This window comes from Bos grunniens, chromosome 7 (assembly GCF_055505025.1).
Source record: "Bos grunniens cultivar Pamir isolate PY7600 chromosome 7, Bosgru_T2T1.0, whole genome shotgun sequence".
Classification (NCBI taxonomy): Eukaryota; Metazoa; Chordata; class Mammalia; order Artiodactyla; family Bovidae; genus Bos; species Bos grunniens.
In genome coordinates this window covers 75,505,576-75,526,614 of record NC_141171.1, presented here as the reverse complement: position 1 = coordinate 75,526,614, position 21,039 = coordinate 75,505,576, and the positions used below count along the sequence as shown (strand labels likewise).

The window sequence follows — 21,039 nt, the reverse complement described above, 5'->3', positions numbered from 1 at the left end:
AGGTGAAAAATGAAGACAGTACTGGCATTTTATCTTCTGTTTTCTCGTTGCTCTACATCTCCATGTTTCTTTTTACTGGTGTTTCAGTCTGCCATTTTGGTTTGATTAACCTGATTAAAAATGAGCAGAACACTTAACAGATATTTATCCAAAGAATACATACAAATGCCCATTAGGCATAACTAATTTAATCTGCATGTTTAAATCTATCACTCAATGTAGACTGAGTACAAACAAGTCTCACCTTCTCTGTCATCACATTTCTGTATTTTATGTCAACAGAGAAATAATTATGCAGTGCAGAGGGAAGATCCCAAGTGTAAAATACAACCCTCTTACAAACTGCCAGATATTTAATATGTGCCTTTTATATGAAACATAGCAGGCTAGAGGCTATAGGGTATAATCAGTGGTATAAAAAGTATTTCCTCCCCTCAAGTAGTTTATGATGCAATAGAGGAAATGAAATTAACACAAAATAGTAAAATCAGTAAGTGAACAGATAAAAATATGTAATGTAATTAAGTGGCCAATGAGTAATCTCCATGAGTTCAGAGGGGCCAAAGTGGCTTGGGATGGATTCCACATGATGATGAGACGGAAGTTCATCACAAGGTACCATAAATGCTTCTTTATTTTTCAGATTCTCCAGTTTATAAAATAGACTCCATGAAATGAGATCCTGTCTTGTTACGAGCTGAGCACTAAAGACATTGGCACCTAGTTCAATGCCAGTACATAGCATACACCAATAAACAGCTGATGAATAGTGTATAAATAAGATCAGTCCTGGGTGTTCATTGGAAGGACTGATGCTAAAGCTGAAACTCCAATACTTTGACCACCTCATGCGAAGAGTTGACTCATTGGAAAAGACCCTGATGCTGGGAGGGATTGGGGGCAGGAGGAGAAGGGGACGACAGAGGATGAGATGGCTGGATGGCATCACCGACTCAATGGACATGAGTTTGAGTATACTCCGGGAGTTGGTGATGGACAGGCAGGCCTGGCGTGCTGCGATTCAGGGGTCACACAGAGTCGGACATGACTGAACGACTGAACTGAACTGAAACCTTAAAAGTTTTAGGCATATAGGATTTGAAAACACAAATAAGATGAATCCATTTTTGGCAGAGCTAGTAGCATTAAGCAAAAGCACGTGGTTGGAAAAGCAAGAGTGATTCAACAAGTGTGGCCAAGCCAATGTACTTGGAAGGTAAGATGCATGCAGAACAGTCAGACGAGATAGAAATGGAGTGGTCAGCACAACTTCAACTGAGCCTGAAGGTAATAACACCAAGTAGGAGGCTGAAAATAAGGCACACATGAGCCGAGGAAAAGTTAAGTCAAGGTACAGACAATGGAAAAGGAACCTCATTGTAACCCTATATCCACTAGAAAGGAAGAACTCTCCTGGCGTCAGCAGTACATACTAAAATTCAAATAATATGGGGAAAGTTAGTATGGCCCCTCAGCAAGGAGAACACACAAATTTACAAAGCATTCCATGTTTTATAGAAATGAACTACCACCGGGTGTTGATTGAATTGAGAGGGAGGAGCTTAAAAATATGTTAAAAGTCAAAAAAGACCAAGCTCTTCAACTCAAGTAACAAGAAATACAGTGGTACCTTTCAACATAGGATGGGGGATTCATTTTGATAGGAAAATTATGAGCTCTGTTTGATATTAAACTTATATGTTTGCACATCAAACAAGAAACTTAAAGGAGAAACTGTGACATTTTAAAGCCAGTCATTGAAGAGATCAGAATTAGCTATATTTTCTCACCAAAGACATCAGTTCAGTCACTCAGTCATGTCCAACTCTTTGTGACCCCATGGGCTGCAGCACGCCAGGCTTCCCTGTCCTTCAACTCCCAGAGCTTGCCCACACTCATGTTCATCGAGTCACTGATGCCATCCAACCAACCCATCTTCTGTCATTCCCTTCTCCTCCTGCCTTCAATCTTTCCCAGCATCAAGGTCTTTTCCAATGAGTTGCCTCTTCACATCAGGTGGCCAAAGTACTGAAGCTTCAGCATCATTCCTTCCAATGAACACCCAGGACTGATCTCCTTTAGGATGGACTGGCTGGATCTCCTTGCAGTCCAAGGGACTCTCAAGAGTCTTCAATACCACAGTTCAAAAGCATCAATGCTTCGGTGCTCAGCTTTCTTTATGGTCCAACTCTCACATCCATACATGACTACTGGAAAAACTATAGCCTTGACTAGATGTACCTTTGTCAGCAAAGTAATGTCTCTGCTTTTTAATGTGCTGTCTAGGTTGGTCATAGCTTTTCTTCCAAGGAGCAAGAGTCTTTTAACTTCATGGCTATAGTCACCATCCGCAGTGATTCTGGAGCCCAAGAAAGTAGTCTGTCACTGGTTCCATTGTTTCCCCATCTATTGCCATGAAGTGATGGGACTGGATGCCATGATCTTAGTTTTCTGAATGTTGAGTTTAAAGCAGCTTTTTTTCACTCTCCTCTTTCACGTTCTTCAAGAGGCTCTTTAGTTCCTCTTCACTTTCTGCCATAAGGTGGTATCATCTGCACATCTGAGGTTCTTGATGTTTCTCCCAGTAATCTTGATTCCAGCCTGTGCTTCATCCAGCCCAGCATTCTCTTGATGAATTCTGTACAGAAGTTAAATAAGCAGGATGATAATATACAGCCTTGACGTGCTCCTTTCCCAATTTGGAACCAGTCTGTTGTTCCAGGTCCAGTTCTAACTGTTGCTTCTTGACCTGCACACAGGTTTCTCAGAAGGCAGGTAAGGTGGTCTGGTATTCCCATCTCTTTAAAAATTTTCCACAGTGTGTTGTGATCCACACAGAGGTCTCAGCATAGTCAATGAAGGAGAGTAGATGTTTTCCTGGAATTCTCTTACTTTTCCTATGAACCAATGGATTTTGGCAATTTGATCTCTGGTTCCTCTGCCTTTTTTAAATCCATCTTGAACATCTGGAAGTTCACGGTTCACATACTGCTGAAGCCTGGCTTGGAGAATTTTGAGCATTACTTTGCTAGCATGTGAAATGAGTGCAATTGTGCTGTAGTTTAAACATTCTTTGGCATTGCCTTTCTTTGGGATTGGAATGAAAACTGACCTTTTCCAGTCCTGTGGCCACTGCTGAGTTTTCCATATTTGCTGGCACATTGAGTGCAGCACTTTCACAGCATCATCTTTTAGGATATGAAATAGTTCAACTGGAATTTCATCACATCCGCTAGCTTTATCTGTAGTGATGCTTCCTAAGGCCCACTTGACTTTGCACTCTAGGATGTCTGGCTCTAGGTGAGTGATCACTCCATCATGATCATCTGGGTCATGAAGATCTTTTTTGTATAGTTCTTCTGTGTATTCTTGCTGCCTCTTAATATCTTCTGCTTCTGTTAGGTCCATACTATTTCTGTCCTTTATTGAGCCCATCATTGCATGAAATGTTCCCTTGGTATCTCTAATTTTCTTGAAGAGATCTCTGATCTTTCCCACTCTATTGCTTTCCTCTATTTCTTTGCATTGATCACTGAGGAAGGCTTTCTTATCTCTCCTTGCTATTTTTTGGAAGTCTGCATTCAAATGGGTATATCTTTCCTTTTCTCCTTTGCCTTTCACTTCTCTTCTTTTCTCAGCTATTTGTAGGCCTCAGAGAGCCATTTTGCCTTTTTGCCTTTATTTTTCTTGGGGAAGGTTTTGATTACAGGTTTTGAATGTTACAAACCTTCATCCATAGTTTTTCAGGCACTCTGTCTATCATATCTAATCCCTTTAATCTATTTGTCACTTCCACTGTACAATCATAAGGGATTTGATTTAGGTCATACCTGAATCGTCTAGTGGTATTCCCCACTTTCTTCAATTTAAGTCTGAATTTGGCAATAAGGAGTTCATGATCTTAGGCACAGTCAGCTTTTTTTTTTTTTTTTACTGTATAGTGCTTCTCCTTCAACTGCAAAGAATATAATCAATCTGATTTCAGTATTGACCATATGGTGATGTCCACGTGGAGAGTCGTCTCTTGTGTTGTTCAAAGAGGGTGTTTTCTATGGCCAATGCAGTCTCTTGGCAAAACTCTGTTAGACTTTGCCCTGCTTCATTTTGTACTCCAAGGCCAAACTTTCCTGTTACTCCATGTATTTCTTGTCTTCCTACATTTGCATTCCAGTCCCCTATAATGAAAAGGACATCTTTTGGGGGTATTAGTTCTAGAAGGTCTTGTAGGTCTTCATAGAACTGTTCCACTTCAGCTTCTCTGACCTTAGTGGTTGGGTCATAGACTTTGATTACTGTGATATGAATGGTTTGCCTTGGAAATGAACAGAAATTATTCTGTTATTTTTGAGACTACACCCAAGTACTACATTTCCGACTCTTTTGTTGACTATGAGGGCTACTCCATTTCTTCTAAGAGATTCTTGTCCACAGTAGTAGATACAATGGTCATCCGAATTAAATTCACCCATTCCAGTCCATTTTAGCTCACTGATTCCTTAAATGTCGATGTTCACTCTTGACACCTCCTGCTTGACCACTTCCAACTTACCTTGATTTGTGGACCTAACATTCCAGGTTCCTATGCAATATTGTTCTTTACTCCATCAGACTTAACTTCCATCACCAGTCACATCTACAACTCGGCGTTGTTTTCACTTTGGCTCCATCTCTTCATTCTTTCTGGAGTTATTTCTCTACTTATTTCGCTACTCTTCTCCAGTAGCATATTGGGTATCTACCAACCTGGGGAATTCATCTTTCAGTGTCTTGTCTTTTTGCCTTTTCATACTGTTCATCAAGTGCTCAAGGCAAGCATACTGAAATGGTTTACCATTCCCTTTTCCAGTGGACCATGTTTTGTCAGAACTCTCCACCGTGACCCGTCCATCTTGGGGAGCCCTACATGGTATGGCTCATCATTCATTGAGTTAGACAAGGCTGTGATCAATGTAATCAGTTTGGTTAATTTTCTGTGATTATGGTTTTTATTCTGTCTTCCTTCTGGATAAAGATAAGAGGCTTGTGGAAGCTTCTGGATAGGAGGGACTGTCTATGGGGGAATATGGCTCTTTTTCTGATGGGCAGTAAATCTTTAATTTTCTGCTGATGGGCAGGGCTGTGTTCCCTCCAGATAATTTGGCCTGAAGCCAAGAAACTTCAAGGAGAAAAGTGTCACATTTTAAAACTCTCCATTGAAGAGATCAGAATTAGCTATATTTCCTTACCAAAGACATAAATCAGAACTTTTGGCTTAATCTAGAAGAACAAATTTGAGCTGGAAAGAAGAGAAAAAGACTACTGGTAGAAGAAACTCAGAATGTTACAACTGAGGAGGCCAAAGAGAGGTCTTAAGGCAGGGGCTGATAATAGTGGAAATACTATGAGACAATTGGGCTTCCCAGGTGGCGCTAGTGGTAAAGAATCTGCCTACAATGCAAGAGACACAAGAGACATAGGTACTACCCCTGGGTCAGGAAGATCCCCTGGAGGAGGGCATGCAACCACTCCAGTATTCTTGCCCGGAGAATCTCACGGAGAGAGGAGCCTGGTGGGCTACAGTCCATAGGGTTATAAAGAGTCGGACATGACTGAAGCGACTTAGCAAACACACACAATATGCAGAGAGTACTGCCTCAAGAAGTCTGGATATAAAAGAAAATTTTAGTACTTAGCAATAATAGCAGAGTAAAATAGGGAATTGTGTGTTTATGTATAAGACCAGGAAGGTGAAGGGGGTGTCAGGGGAATGGGAATCGGTGCACATTTTAAACACAAGAAAATATACTAGCAATCAGAAGCCCAGAATAAAATAATTTAATTGGCAGACTACATATCCAGATGTTAACTTTTTTTTTAAGCTCAATCTATTTCTTTTCAACTTTTTATTTTGTATATCAGTATAACCCGTGAACAATGTTGTGCTAATTTCAGGTGAATAGCGATGGGACTTGGCCATACATATATATGTATCCATTCTCCCCTAAACGCCCCTCCCATCTAGGCTGCCACATGACACTGAGCAGAGTTCCAGGTGCTATACAGTATGTCCTTGTTGGTAATCCATTTTTAAAATATTAGTGTGTACATGTCCATCCCAACTCCCTAGCTATCCCTTCCCCTCAACCTTTCCCCAGGACAATGTTGACTTTTGTAAAGTCTGTCTTCCACATCTCTTTAGACTTGCTCTGTCCAAAATGGTAGCCACCAACCACATATGGCTATTTAAACTTAATCAAGTCAAAATTTTAGTTCCTTATTCACACCAGCTACATTTCAAGTGCTCGATAGAGACTCATAGCTAGTGACAATGATGTCAGACATATTTATAATAGTCTCTTAGTCTCAGAAATTTCTATTGGAAAGACCACAGTCTTTCAAAAGCATGTAATCAACTATGAATGTTCCGGAAATGCTTTAGTATTAAAATGAAATATTGTATTCATCCTCTTTGGTCCTCCTTCTCCAGAGTAAGCACAAATACATAAGCACATATGCACGGGTGTGCACACACACACACACACAGTATTTTACCATGAAAGACATAAATCATAAACAGAATCTAACTTGCACAGAACCACAAGCTTGATCACAAATCCCTAGAAGTACTACATGACTGGCGGGGGGGAATGTTTTCTTTTTTAGCTGTTTTTCCTGACACATCAATACATCAAGCATTTTCAATGAACACACTTCACAGATGGGTTTCACAGATGGGCAGACTGAGGCCTAAAATGAGGAACAGTTATGAGGAATGGCAGTCGCTCCAGCGTGTTTCTCTCTCTGAAGATTCTCTTCTTAGCAGCCAGACCTCAACCTGCTCTGTCTCCAGGTACTTCAAGAGGTAGTGTTTCCTCTGCTCTCTGACAGGTGTCAAAAACCTCACCCACAGGCTCTGTCAAGTGCTAGATGAGAAATCAACCACCACATGTACTTCCTACTAGATCTGTGTTTTGTATGGAGGTGGGATTTCATCTGACACCATCACCCGTGCATTATTATGGCACGCAAATGCACTTGAACATCCAGGTTTATGTTGCTTTCCCGCCACGGAGCCAAATAAAAACTCTAAAAAAGCTCTTCAGTCTCCTCCCTCTCTGTTTTCACTACAAATACCGTTACTCATATATACATGCATGTGTTTAATAAAGTTACATTCATACATGCATCCAGAGTACAGGAGCATGTCATAAAAACAGACCAGAATAATAAAAGGACACACATTTTTAAGGGATGGGAAGGACAAAAACATGGCAAAAAAAAAAAAAGACAACACTATGAGTAACTAACTCCACTTTCCCAAATTTCCACAGTGGACGACTGAATTTTTCTGGTATATGTCTCCCAATCAAATTCTGCTTGGCATTTTAGGGACTTGTGAGAATAGCAAGAGTCAATAGTACTTGACAACTCTGAATTATAATTCATGATGATTACTTTAGTTTCACCTTTTTATTCATTGTATTGACATCATTGTACCCACCCAGGAAAAAATGTGCGCAGCTACCAACATAAGGGAACACTCTCCATGATACATCAGAATTATTATCTGATTGATCAAGACTGTTCTCACCAAACCCTTTCCAGTAATTCACATGATTATTCTCCTCAAATTCTTAAGCACTTCCAAGATCGCCCTTCCTTCACTCAAGAGACTCATAATCCCCTAAGAAGTCTTTGTTTTAGTCAGCAAGTTGAGCAAATAATTTTTTTCACCCATATCCCCTATTGCCTGTCACTTCTGTTCAGACCACAGCTCAAATATCTCCACAATGAGGGAGGAAGTTATCTTTATATAGGTACATATTATATTTGCTTACTGTGTTATCTTCCCTAGATATAATTTTATATAACCCCTATAGATTCCTTGTAAGAGCAAGAATGCATCTGTTTCGCTTATCATACTATGACTGCCACATTCTGGGCACTCAACTAAGTATTTAATAAAATCCAGTTGAGCCTCTAGATCTAAGTTCTAGTGCACAGTGAATTTAAGGGATTGAGATACACATTTAGTTCAGTTGCTCAGTCGTGTCTGACTCTTTGTGACCCCAAGAATTGCAGCACGCCAGGCCTCCCTGTCCATCACCAACTCCCGGAGTTCACTCAAAATCATGTCCATCGAGTCGGTGATGCCATCCAGCCATCTCATCCCCTGTCATCCCCTTCTCCTCCTGCCCTCAATCCGTCCCAGCATCAGGGTCTTTTCCAATGAGTCAACTCTTCGCATGAGGTGGCCAAAGTATTGGAGTTTCAGCTTTAGCATCAGTCCTTCCAATGAACACCCAGGACTGATCTCCTTTAGGATGGACTGGTTGGATCTCTTTGCAGTCCAAGGGACTCTCATTAACTGACACCAAAAGGAAATAATCAAGCAAATCAAAAATGTGGGAAATTATACATAGTAATTGACTTGAACTCTTCATGGTGAAAACAAAGTGGAGAGATTATCTGAGGAAGATTTAGATGTTCAATGACTTATGGAATTGTTATTTTCTTAGAAATAACAATGACATTGTCATAACTTAGCCAAATGTCCTTATTCTTAAGAGATTCACACTGAATTATTAATGGATGAAATTTTTACATACCTGGAGCTTAAACTTTCAAATGGAATGCTGAAACTCAGTGTACATGTCAAAAGAGAGAATGAGGAAAGGTAGATAGTAATTATATAGGTCTTTATTGTGCTTGTCTTTTGACTTACTTTGCTTTTTTATGAAAATTTTCTAAGTTGGAAAAAACAGCATCTGAATAAGTGACCAGCTAGATAAAAGGTAGCAAGTTCCTATTGATTCTAGCTTACCTAATATAAAGTAGTCAGGATGCAAAACTGCTCCAATTTTTCATAATAAGAATATTTCTTTAGGCTTATTTAAGAGTCTAAGCCACTGGTTTCTTGCCTTTTTACGAGCTGTATGTCCTTTATACCACTTGATTCAGTGATAATCCTTACAGAACAAAAGCCCAGATATCAGCGATCATGTCCACCAATTCATTTCCACTGTCTAGAGTATCAAACACAGAATGATGATTAATAAGTTACTGAAAGTGAAAGTGTTAGTCACTTAGTTGTGTCCAACTCTTCGCAACCCCATGGACTACAGCCCACCAGGCCTCTGTCCACTGTATTCTCCAGACAAGAATACTGGAGTGGGTTGCCATTCCCTTCTCCAGGGGATCTTCCTGACCCAGAAATTGAACCCAAGTCTCCTACACTGCAGATGAAGTATTTAAAGCCTGAACCACCAGCAAAGCCCAATAAATTACTGGAGGAACAAAAATATATGCAGAACAGTTGCCCGCTGAGGTAAGTTATGGATCTTGAGCATCTAGATAAAGATCTTGGAACCAGTCCTAGGAGAGCTGGCCATGAAAGGGAAAGTAACTAACTCTGCAAAATGAAGTAAGTCTGGTTCAGTTCTCAAATGTTTACACTGCAACTTATGCGAAGCCCATCTTAAACATCATGGTCACAGAAAAGGACATCCCACAGTGCCCAAAATGGCATAAAGCAAACTAACCAATTCCCATTTCCTTTGACTTTCCCAGATTGCTCACTGGAATACAAAATACAAGGCAGCCAGAGTTGGACTATGTGTTCACACTGCTATACTATCAGTGCCTAAAAAGAGTGCTTAGAATTTGTTAGATGCCCAATAAGTATCTGTTGAATGAATTAGTGAATTCTGGTAAAACAATGGCTCTCTGATTTAAGCATTCATTACAATCACCTGAAACATTTGCTAAAACACAAGTTACTGGACCTCACTCCCAGAATTTTTGATTTGGTACTTCTGGAGTGTGGGACAAGAATGCATCGCTAACAAACTACTATGTCATGCTCATACTACTGGCCTGGGGACCATGTTTTGAGAAATACTGCTGTAGGAGACCTCTCTTTTAGCTTTCCCCTTGCTTCACAAAGCTCCTGCTTCAGAAATAAAAACAGTACTATGCAGTTCTTTTGTATAAGATACTTAATGTACCTCATTGTTTATTTGACCAATAATCTTCTTATGGTATTACAGAAACATTTGAGTTTAGATTAGTCAAAATTCAGACACTTTCCCATCAATCAAGCCAAATATTTACCATAGGTATTTTTCTCCCTGCCAGGGAAGCTAGAATTCTGTATTAGCAGCTCAGCATACTACTCCTCCAGCTCATATTTGTGTATTTGGGAGAAGGCTGGGAAAATACACACTATCTCTTTGCAGCATGATTGCTCTGTGAAGCATGTCTGCCCCCAGAGAAATCAGGTGCCTTGTGCACAGCGGAAATTTATGTAAAAGAAAGTCTGTTTATGAGAGGCGAATGTGGAACCCAAATTTATCTCCCAGTGACAACTTCAGAATCTGAAAATTTCCAACTTCTCCCCTTGTGAGTTGCTTGAAATTGCTGTTTTTCAAGTCAAGAACACCTGTTTAGTGTTTTTTTCCCTCGCCCTCCCTGGTAAATGAAGCCGCTAGGAAAACAGCATCTGAAGGTTTTAATGAATAAGACACACAAAGTACTGACAGATTTCAGCACATTATACAACCCTTAGCCTGTCCTCCTAATGAGGGAAGATCAAAAAGGAAGAAAACAGTTGTGATACTGGGCTCTGGAGTTTGTTTTTAAACTGCTGCAAATGAGCTCAGATCGAGCACCACTCTACTGGGTACAGTCGTAAGCAATTTGCACATTGCTGTGAAGTAACATATGCAGACATGACTTTGGTAAGCGAACAACAACTACAGGTTTGATGTTCAGCATCAGGCACCCTTCCAAAGAACTTTCCATCTCAACTATACGACACTGTAGCCATCAAAATTCCACTTGTGCTTCTACCACCAGGTCAGACCCAACTACAGAGCAGAAAGCCACAAAAACAGACAACCAGAAAGCCTCTTACTGGATCTTATTCTTCTAATTCAAGAGTTACTGAGTACCTACTCTGTACAAAGCACGGATTTTGAGACTATAAAAGGAAAACATTAGTTACGGCTAGGTGGGTGAAAAATCAGTGAAAGCTTCAGGGTGACTTAACTTTTATTCATTGGATATACTACAATAAAGCACCTACTTTGTGTGAGTTACAGACCTAGGTACGAATATTTATTTGATGATCACAGTCCCCATATGCACCTGGTCTAGTCACAGTAACAAACAGGTCAACAAATAAATGGATATGTAACCACAAGTGAAGAAAAATACATCAAAAGAAATGAACAGAAGGCCCTTCATTCAACCCACATTTGCTGTACAACTGCAGTAAGTCAGGTCCTGTGGCTTGCAGGATAGATGAAATTCTGAGAACCAGATAAGGAAAAATTTAGGAAAGAAAGATGAATGGTAGTCTATGAAGAACTAATAACATGAGGAAATACACAGAATAGAAAATTACAAAAGAATCAAACAGAAGATCTTAAGCTTTGAACTCCATACAAGGGGATATAGATTTTATTTTCTAGTACATGAGTTCTAAGTCACTTCAGTCCTGTCCAACTCTATGCAATCCGATGGACCACAGCCTGCCAGGCTCCTCTGTCCATGGGATTCTTCAGGCAAGAATACTGGGGTGGGTTCCTGTGCCCTCCTCTAGGGGATCTTCCCAACCCAGGGATTGAACCCACTTCTCTTACGTCTCCTGCATTGGCAGGCGGATTCTTTATCATTAGTGCCACCTGGGAAGCCAAGGTCTATAAATCGGGGTTTACAAATAATTAAACCATTAAAGGTAGGAAGAACAAATTAAAATATCTATTGATCCTTGGTTCCCAGGTGGCACTAATGATAAAGAATATGCTTGCCAATGCAGGAGATGCAAGAGATGCCAGTTCGATCTCTGGGTGAGAAAGATCCCCTGGAGGAGGAAATGGCAATCCACTCTAGTATTCTTGCCTGAAAAATTTCATGGACAGAGGAGCCTGGCAGGCTACAGTCTATGTAGTCACAAAGAGTTGGACACGACTGAGTGACTGAGCACACACACTGACATTTCTTATCTAAAAGTTTTAAGACAAAGATCACTATAGCTTCCATATTTGACCTGTATGTTGAATACACATGAATCGTGAAAGAAACTTTGATAGAGCAGGTCACTTCTTTCCATCTTGCCCTCACTTGCAGTACTTACAGAGCTGCCCTGAGAGGTTAAGAGACATGAATATGTTTAACTAGCAAAGTTCTTATAATACTTTTTAATGAGATAAGGACTCATCAAGAGCATCTATATCACTCAGATGTTTGTTAGTTATCTTAATGGAGAGTACTTAAAAGAGTTGTAGAGCTGCCCAATTAAAGATGAATTATATAATTTTTAGAGAAATAAATTCCAATTTTTCAGGCCTCTTATATGACAATAGATTTAAAATAGCATACATGCCTTGACTGTCCCTTCAAGGTAAATATTAATATTTTAATACCTAAGAAAATAACTTACTTAGGGAGATTTTTTAAAAAGCTATGGAAAATTTTAGGATATTAATATTTGGGAATTTCCCCATTTAAAAATTTCTGTTACCTAAGTGATTGAAGTATGTCATGTAGTTAAAGATATATCAAGACATTTAAATTTGGAAGTGGAATTTTCTAGCTTGTACACGAATCTTCTAAATGAGTTTCAGATAATTTGGAGTCATTTGTTAATACAAAAATGTTTGATTACTTTGCAAGATTAACTAATCTGCAAGTAAAACTGACTAATATTAAAGAAGGCAGAAATTTACATGTCATATTTCAGTGAAAAAATAAACTTTCATATAATTGGCAAAGCAGATTGAAAATGAGTATCATGACAGTGTAGTAAACAATATATCCTCTCATATGTATATTATGAGGAAACTATTTTTAGTTAATGGCATCTATAACAAGTATCAGGCTTCCTTGGTGGCTTAGATGGTAAAGAATCTGCCTGCAATGCACGAGATCCAAGTTCCCTTGGTCAGAAAGAACCCTTGGAGAAGGGAATGGCTACCCACTTCAGTATCTTGCCTGTAGAATTAAATGGACAGAGGAGCCTTTACAATCCATGGGGTCGTAGAGAGTCTGACACAACTGAGTGACTCACACTTTCCCTTTTTCATAATAAGTATCACGATAATCTGGATGTAGTCCAAGACAGTGAATACAGTAAAGTGTTAAACCAGCACTTCCATACAATTATGATGCACAATTTCACATTTATTACTGATAATATTAAATATTTTACTAAGAAATAGGAATTTTGTATTATACACAAAATTGTAACTACCTCAAAACCTTGCTTATTTCATCTTTTGCACATTTTTAAAATTTTTACATATGTTAATAAGTTTATAAAATACTAGTATATCATATGAACAAAAATTATAATTAAATAAAAACATATTAATGTGTACACAAATTTGTACAGACTGGCTGCATAATCAAAAGAGTTTGGTGAACACTGCCTTACTGAAAATACTACCAATGAAGCTTTTTGAGGATAGATAGACTATCTACACTAGACTTCATGGAGATGAGTCTGCCTGTGGAGATTAGGATGTCTGGAGAGATGGAAAACTAACGGCAGAGAAGAAAGTCAAAGGCTACTGCAATGATCATAATAAGTGGGCCTGAAATAAAAGATTCATTTAGTACTCATAAAATAAGGAATGAGTATGACAGTTATTGGGACAGGCAGAATAATATCTCCTCATATATAGCAATACCCTAATTCCTAGAACTTGTTTATGTTGGGGGCCAGAGTGAGGTTCTCCGCCCGTGACAAAGGTCATGAGGAAGGAGGCTCGACATACGCAAAGGCGGGATCGAGCCTCAGGAGTCCCCCTGGAAATCCTCGAGCGTCTACCCCCATAACCAGAGCCTGCCTACTTTACTACTTTGTGCTCTCACCTACATCTCTGACTTTACGGGGGGCTGTCCCCCACCACCTCTTTCGGAGAAGGAGTTAACCTAGAGCTCCAGTTAATAATAATTCCTGGGCGTGATAAGAGTGTTTTAACCTACAAACTCCTCTGAAGGTTCTCTGGCCTGCCTGACAGGCTTGTCTGGCCACATGTGATTGCTCACAGCCTCCCAACTGTGAGAGGCACGAGATGCTTTAAACCTTCTAAAAACAGGTTCCTTAGAAAAGTTAGAAAACTATTAGTATAAGTATAATGGGCTGATTAGAAATTGTGTTGGTGAAGGGTTTTTCATTTGTTGAGCCAATGTTTGTTGCTACGTCTCCACATCCCCTGCCCTTACACACATTAATGAATATATAGAAGAAATAAGTATTAACCTTTGATATTAATCACGTTAGACCTTAGGCTAAGTAAATTCTTTCCTTAACTAAAACCCACTACACCCTCACCCTGTAGGAATGTAACTTTACTTGGGTGGCATCTGTTTTGAGAATAATCAGCCCTGGAGAAATAAGTGTCCTGGTTGACTGACCGCTGTCACAAGGAGAGGGTCGTAAATTGTCAGCAGGCCCCCCTGGCCAGAAGATGATGTAACACCCCTAAGACCTCTGTATACATTTGTATGAAGCACCTGACTTTGATAAAAGTCAGGACTGCTGTCCCCACGTGACTTTTGTATAACATCTCAGTGTATAAAAACAGACTCTGGAAAATAAAGAATTGGGATCAGTTTCTTGAAATACTGGTCTCCCCATGTCGCTCTCTCTCTCACTCTGGTTGAGTCTCCATCTGGAGCGCGGAACCCACCATGCTTACTAATTATGCCTGGGCTTCTAAGATCCGACCGGGGAGGCCTCAGTGTCTCCTCTCCTTCGGGAGAACGGAAGGACGCCTGCGGCCTACGTAAGTGGTGCAAACTTCTTGTCTTGAAGTTTTATTGGTCTCCCGCGTAAACCAAGCTACTCAGCCTCTTTTCTCCACTGAATTTTCCTACTGAGCTATCCTTATTCTATTACTCTTTATATCTTTAATTAATATCTAATTGAAGCTATTGTATCCTGATCCTCGCCTATGCCGTCTCTCCTTCGAATACCCTGGATCAGCCGGGGCTGGTCCCCGGCATGTTTATATGTTATATTAAATGGCCAGAGAGAATTAGTTAGTTAGCACTAATACCAATCATTGTTTTTATCTTTTATCCTTTTTTCTCCCACATTTAATTCCTATAAAGGAATGCTGTACTCCTATAAATAACAAGGTGCTTCTGTACCTAAACCCAATGCACTAATATCTTGATATTGCTTTGGAATAGAAACAAGAAATTACTGCATGTGTGCTCAGCCCTGGATGACTCTCTTGTGACCCCCATGGGCTGTAGCCCACCAGGCTCCTCTGTCCATGGCATTACCCTGACAAGACTCGTAGTGTGGGTTGCTATGTCCTCCTCAAGGGGATCTTCCTGACCCAGGGATCGAACCTGTGTCTCCTGTGGCTCCTGCACTGGCAGGCAGATACTCTACCACTAGCACCGCCTGCGAAGCCACGAGAAAATACTAGGCGAGTTGACATGGATTCGTCTAGTAAACGTACAGCAGATGCCTCTTTTCTGTTTTTTGTCTCATGTCCTCTGAGTTACTCAGTGAATTGCCTGGTTAGAGGATCAGAGACATTATCAGAACCCAACAAGCAAGTGCAACTTTGAATGAGATCATGGGACAAGACACAGGGTTTTTAGATGTTGACAGAACACTTGCTGTTGAATAAATACAGACTTGAGGAGAGAATTAAAATGAACAGTCACTGTGCTGTAGAGCTCTCCATGTAACTTCTTGGCTGGCAATTTTGGGTAGCGTTCAACTCAAAGTATCTCCATATGCTAGTAGTTTGGCAAGATGTTACAAGAGCATTTAAATGCATATACTTTCTGACCCTGTAATCATACTTCTAGCACTCTATACTAAAGAACTAACCAGGTATAGGGGTGTGTGTGTGTGTGTGTATGTGAATAATTTCTACAAAGGTTCATTCACATTGGTCTTGCTCTATTTCCTTCACTCTGTCCCAGTTTCAAGCAATGGCCAGGCTACTGTTTGCTTCCTCAACTCAAAGTATTTTTCAGGGCAAAAAGCAAAAGAAGCACAAGTCTAAAGTTCTTTCCATAGGTGACAGATTCATAGAAGAAAAATTGTTAGACTCAGGAAGTGAGGAGCAGAACAAAAGTAAAAGACAAAGAAGTAACAGAAGTTTTCTCAGACCAGAGCGAGGAATGAGTATCGTGAGTATTTATTCATGTATGCACGTCTCAGGTTTTATCCACCCAAGGATTTTAGGCTGGATTTTCAACTCCAGCTCTGCCACAGACAGGGTGAGTAAACCTTAGTCTAAACCCTGTTCCATGTCCTCAGGCTACAGCAGTGAACAAGAAAGACAAGCCCTCTACTCATGGATCTTACATCCTCCTAAACGACAAAATTAAATAAATAACTCATTCTGCAAAATAAAGCACAGAGATAAAAGAGCAAAAGCAAAACAAAAAAATCAGAACCATAGTGAACTGTAGGAAAATATCAAACAGAAGAATGGTAACAAAAGCAGAAAAATTATTTGAAGAAATAATGGCCACAATTTTTCCAAATTTGGTGAAAACTTTCAACAGATTCAAAAAGACCACCAAAAATCAAGCAAGATAAACACAGCACATCAATACAATTAATTATCAAATTTCTTTAAACAAAAAACAGTGATAAAAATCTCAAAAAGCCATCAGTGAAAAACAAGGACAGATTACGTAAAGAGGAGAAATATAAATGACTTCTCATGAGAAACTATGTAAACATAAAAACAATGGAAAGACATCTTTAAAGAAAATAACCTAATAATAAAGCTGCTGCTGCTGCTGCTGCTGCTAAGTCACTTCAGTCGTGTCCGACTCTGTGCGACCCCATAGACGGCAGACCACCAGGCTCCCCCGTCCCCAGGATTCTCCAGGCAAGAACACTGGAGTTGGTTGCCATTTCCTTCTCCAATGCATGGAAGTGAAAAGTGAAAGTGAAGTCGCAGTAATCATTATCGAGGCTACTAGCATCACAAAAAGACAAACAACTTACTTATCTCCTGTTGGAGGTACACAAACCACATATGTGTGTATTTTTGTGACAAAATAAGAATCTGAATCAAATCAAAATTCTAGATGCAAAATACAAGGGACATGGAAACATATCAAATGAAGTTGAAATACAAACCAAAACAAGTATATCCAAAATCAAATTCTTAGTAACAGTTTAAGCAGATTAAGTCTTGCTTTTATTTTGGAGTTGATGAATAAAGGGGTAATTCAGAAATACCAAGTCACAATATCCATGTCTCTACTATGATATCTTTTCCAGGTAAATGTAACCCTTTCTTTCATTGTTTTCTGACAGCACATTGCATGTCTCGTTTTTATTGCTTATTTCATTATATTATTATGTTTAAGAGCCTCTCTTTCTTCTCTGGCTTAAATGCAGGACTTTAGAGACCAGAGACTATATCTTATTAATCTCTATATCACAGAACTGACACACACATGTTCACTAAAGATATATTAGATAAATGAATGAGTTACTAACACTTTTGATAAAATAAAAGAATTAAATTAATGGAAACTACAGAAAATATGAAGAGAAACTACAGAAAATATGAACAAAACAGAGATTCTTTAACTGAAAGATCTTTTGATGAGATCTATGAATCAATTGTTTAGTCTTTAAAATAAACATTTATTAAGCTTCAATCCTGTGCTAGGTACCTGAACAAATTTTTTTTTCAGTTAGATTAGTTTCTCTCAAAGAGATTAGAATCCCACAAAGGAACAGAGAGAATCATACATTGCTGCACTAACAAGCTCATAGGAGGAAAGGGGCATGGAAGTTACCAAGAGTCCCTATCACCTAATAATACAGAATATTTACATCCTAAAGGGAACATAGGGAAAGCTCTGTGGAGAAGAAAGTTCTGGTATTATCTTGAAAGACGCTTGGGAAAAAAATATGTGGTAAAGAATAGCATGAGTTAAAGATGCAGACATATGCATACTTTGACACCATCAGTAAAAATCAAAAAGGCAGGGACCTCCATGGTTGCCCAGTGGTTAGCAATCACCTGTCAATGCAGTGGACACAGGTTTGATCCCTGGTCCAGAAAGACCCTACATGCTATGGGACAACTAAGCCCAAGTGTCCCAACTACCAAGGCTATTAACCCTAGAGCCTGTGCTCTGCAACAAGAGAAGCCACCACAATGAGAAGCCTGAGCACCACAACAGAGAGGAGCCCCCACTTGCCCCAACCAAAGAAAGCCCACCCGCAGCATCGAAGACTCAGCAAAGACAAAAATTTTTTAAAAAGGCAGAAAGTGACTGGATGGACCTTTAACAACTAAAAGCCAACAAAAGCAATTTACAGACCCTAAAACATAAATAAATGTCAACAACTGGCCAAATATTCATTAATTCTTCCAATGCTGCTGCTGCTGTTAAGTCACTTCAGTCATGTCTGACTCTGTGCGACCCCACAGACGGCAGCCCACCAGGCTCCCCCGTCCCTGGGATTCTCCAGATAAGAACACTGGAGTAGGTTGCCATTTCCTTCTCCAATGTGTGAAAGTGAAAAGTGAAAGTGAAGTCACTCAGTCCTGTCTGACTCGTAGCGACCTCATGGACTGCAGCCTACTAGGCTCCTCTGTCCATGGGATTTTCCAGGCAAGAGTGCTGGAGTGGGGTGCCATTGCCTTCTCCTGATTCTTCCAACAAATATTCATCAAAAGATTCTGGGTATCAGGCACCATGTCCACCACACTTTATGGTCTGACCTCCACTTACCCATCCCCTTCAATGTTTTCTTTCCCCACTACACATGCAATATCTTTCCCCCCTCATCCCTTTCTCCTCATCCCTTCTATCCCTATACAACTCACCCAAGGAAATTCCCCTTCGAAGTCACTTTTCAGGTCAATTAAAACACTGGCCATCCAGGATGTTCTGGGCGTGTGCTCTCCTCTACCCCGTCGCCACCATCACCACTGTCATCATTTTGTTGTGGTTGCTGTTCTTTAGTCCTTAAGTCATGTGGAACTCTTTGTGACCCCACGGACTGTAGCCCACCAGGCTCCTCTATCCATGGGATTTCCCAGGCAAGAATACTGGAGTGGGTTGCCATTTCCTTCTCCAGGGGACCTTCCCAGCCCAGAGATCAAATCCTCATCTCCTGCCTTGCAGGTGGATTCTTTACCACTGAGCCACCAGGGAAGGCCAGACCATTACTACATATATCACAACTGGAGACTAACCAAGAACATCAATTGGGCTTCCCTGATAGTGCAGTTGGTAAAGAATCCGCCTGCAATGCAGAAGACCCAGATTCGATTCTTGGGTTGGGAAGATCCACTGGAGAAGGGATAGGCTACCCACTCCAGTATTCTGGCCTGGAGAATTCCATGGACTGTATAGTCCATGGGGTCACAAAGAGTCAGACACAACTGAGTGACTTTCACTTTCACAAGAACATCAATACTATCTGATATTTGTGACTAATGTTTGATGCATCCATAATACATCAACTAAAAGTCAGTAATAAGTTAACAGTCAAGAGAACAATGTTATTAATGGCAGGTGGGTTTGATTAGGAAGTTTGGTAAATGGAGTCCCAGATGGTTTTAGCTATGAGACACTTTTCAGCTCAGCTTGACGTGATGAAAACTGAGCAAAGACTGCACACACAGACAAACGTAATACTGGGTGAGGTTTGTTTATTTCCTCCTTTCTTTGTATTTGTAGACATGGGTAAGGCAGGGGAGGCATCTGAAAGCATCCCATCACACTACAAGTTTTCCTTGCAGAATTCCCACCCATAACAAATCTCAGCAGACATAGGAACAATTTTCTCCAGGTGTGAATCAGGTCATTGGTACTGAGCTTCTTTTTACAGCAAGATATTCTAATGGCATTTTGTTCTTTCCTTCACAAAGACAGCCAGAATATCTGCCTCATTCTCTCCAAACTATTCCCATCTCAGCCAGGGTCAGATTATTTCTTGCTCTCATGCCTGGCTACCTCCATGTTGTTGACTGAATAAATCAAACTTACTGAATGTCCCCAGACGTGGCCAGGAAGGAGAGCCTGATTTTTAAACAAAAAGAAAGCAAGCACACACTCAACAATCATTTAGACTCCTTTCCACTTCTGGAGCTAAGGAGACATTCCCATTATCTCACAAGGTCCCCTGTTAGTTCTCTCTGGTTTTATTAAAACCTTTTCTCTTTCATTAAAATAAAAAGCCTCTGAAAAACTACAGTTACAGATTTTCTGCAACCCACAATTTATGGCTGCTACTTGCAACCTTCAAAAGCTTTTAAAAATAGTATCGGCTCTATTATTCTATATTATGGTAATTGTAGTAAAGATTTAAGAGGCACTTTAAGACTTTTTAGCTCCACAGTATATTTCTGTTCCAATTTCTTGCTTAGGCATTTGGGAAAGAAGCCTTATTTAAAAGCTTTACCCTCTGCCCTCTGATATACAGTTTCCCTCTTAACTACAGTAACTAGACCTCACCACACAATTAGGAAAGCTAGGTCTCCAATTAGAGCTCAGCAAAACATGGGGCAAAGCACATCTTTCCAGAAGCCCATTCCATTTATATGCACCTGACAATAATCAACATTTTTCTCGCATGTGTTAGGTACCTCTGACCCCTTTGTTATGCTTCACATCCCCTTGTTAACTTCCTACCCCTCCTCCACTCCCATAGGAAATCAGCAAAGATAATCACAAGATTAAATAACTCCAATGCCATTGCTAAAACGTTCAAAGCCATTAATATAACAAACACCCAAGTGGCCACAGGGAATTTATGTAGTACTGAAATTAAACTGACCTCACCCTATCTTCGACATAGATCTGTTCTTCCCAGTTAACCTGTGTTTTTCTCTTGTTGCCTAGTCTAGGATGGTGGCAATTCAAAACAACCAAGGAAATAGCTAATGGAATTTCCATGACTGTGAGCACACACAAAATACCAATCTAAAGGTTCCCCAGGGGAACCTTTATTCCTTCGTATTCACTGCATCCAATGAGATGAGCATTTTAAACACAATACCCTCCACATCGCTAAGGCACTTTTCTTGGGCACAC

At 40.0% G+C, this 21,039-nt stretch overlaps 1 long non-coding RNA gene and 1 other non-coding gene across 13 annotated transcripts in view; one reads left to right on the top strand and one right to left on the bottom strand.

Annotated features, from left to right (window-relative positions):
* The window catches only part of LOC147369845 (uncharacterized), a 460,342-nt gene that overhangs the window by 358,394 nt on the left and 80,909 nt on the right, over positions 1–21,039 (bottom strand). The window lies entirely within an intron of this gene.
* Positions 1,408–1,515, top strand: LOC147369846 (U6 spliceosomal RNA). Its single transcript, XR_015168743.1, has one exon. It is a non-coding gene; the product is annotated as a U6 spliceosomal RNA (small nuclear RNA).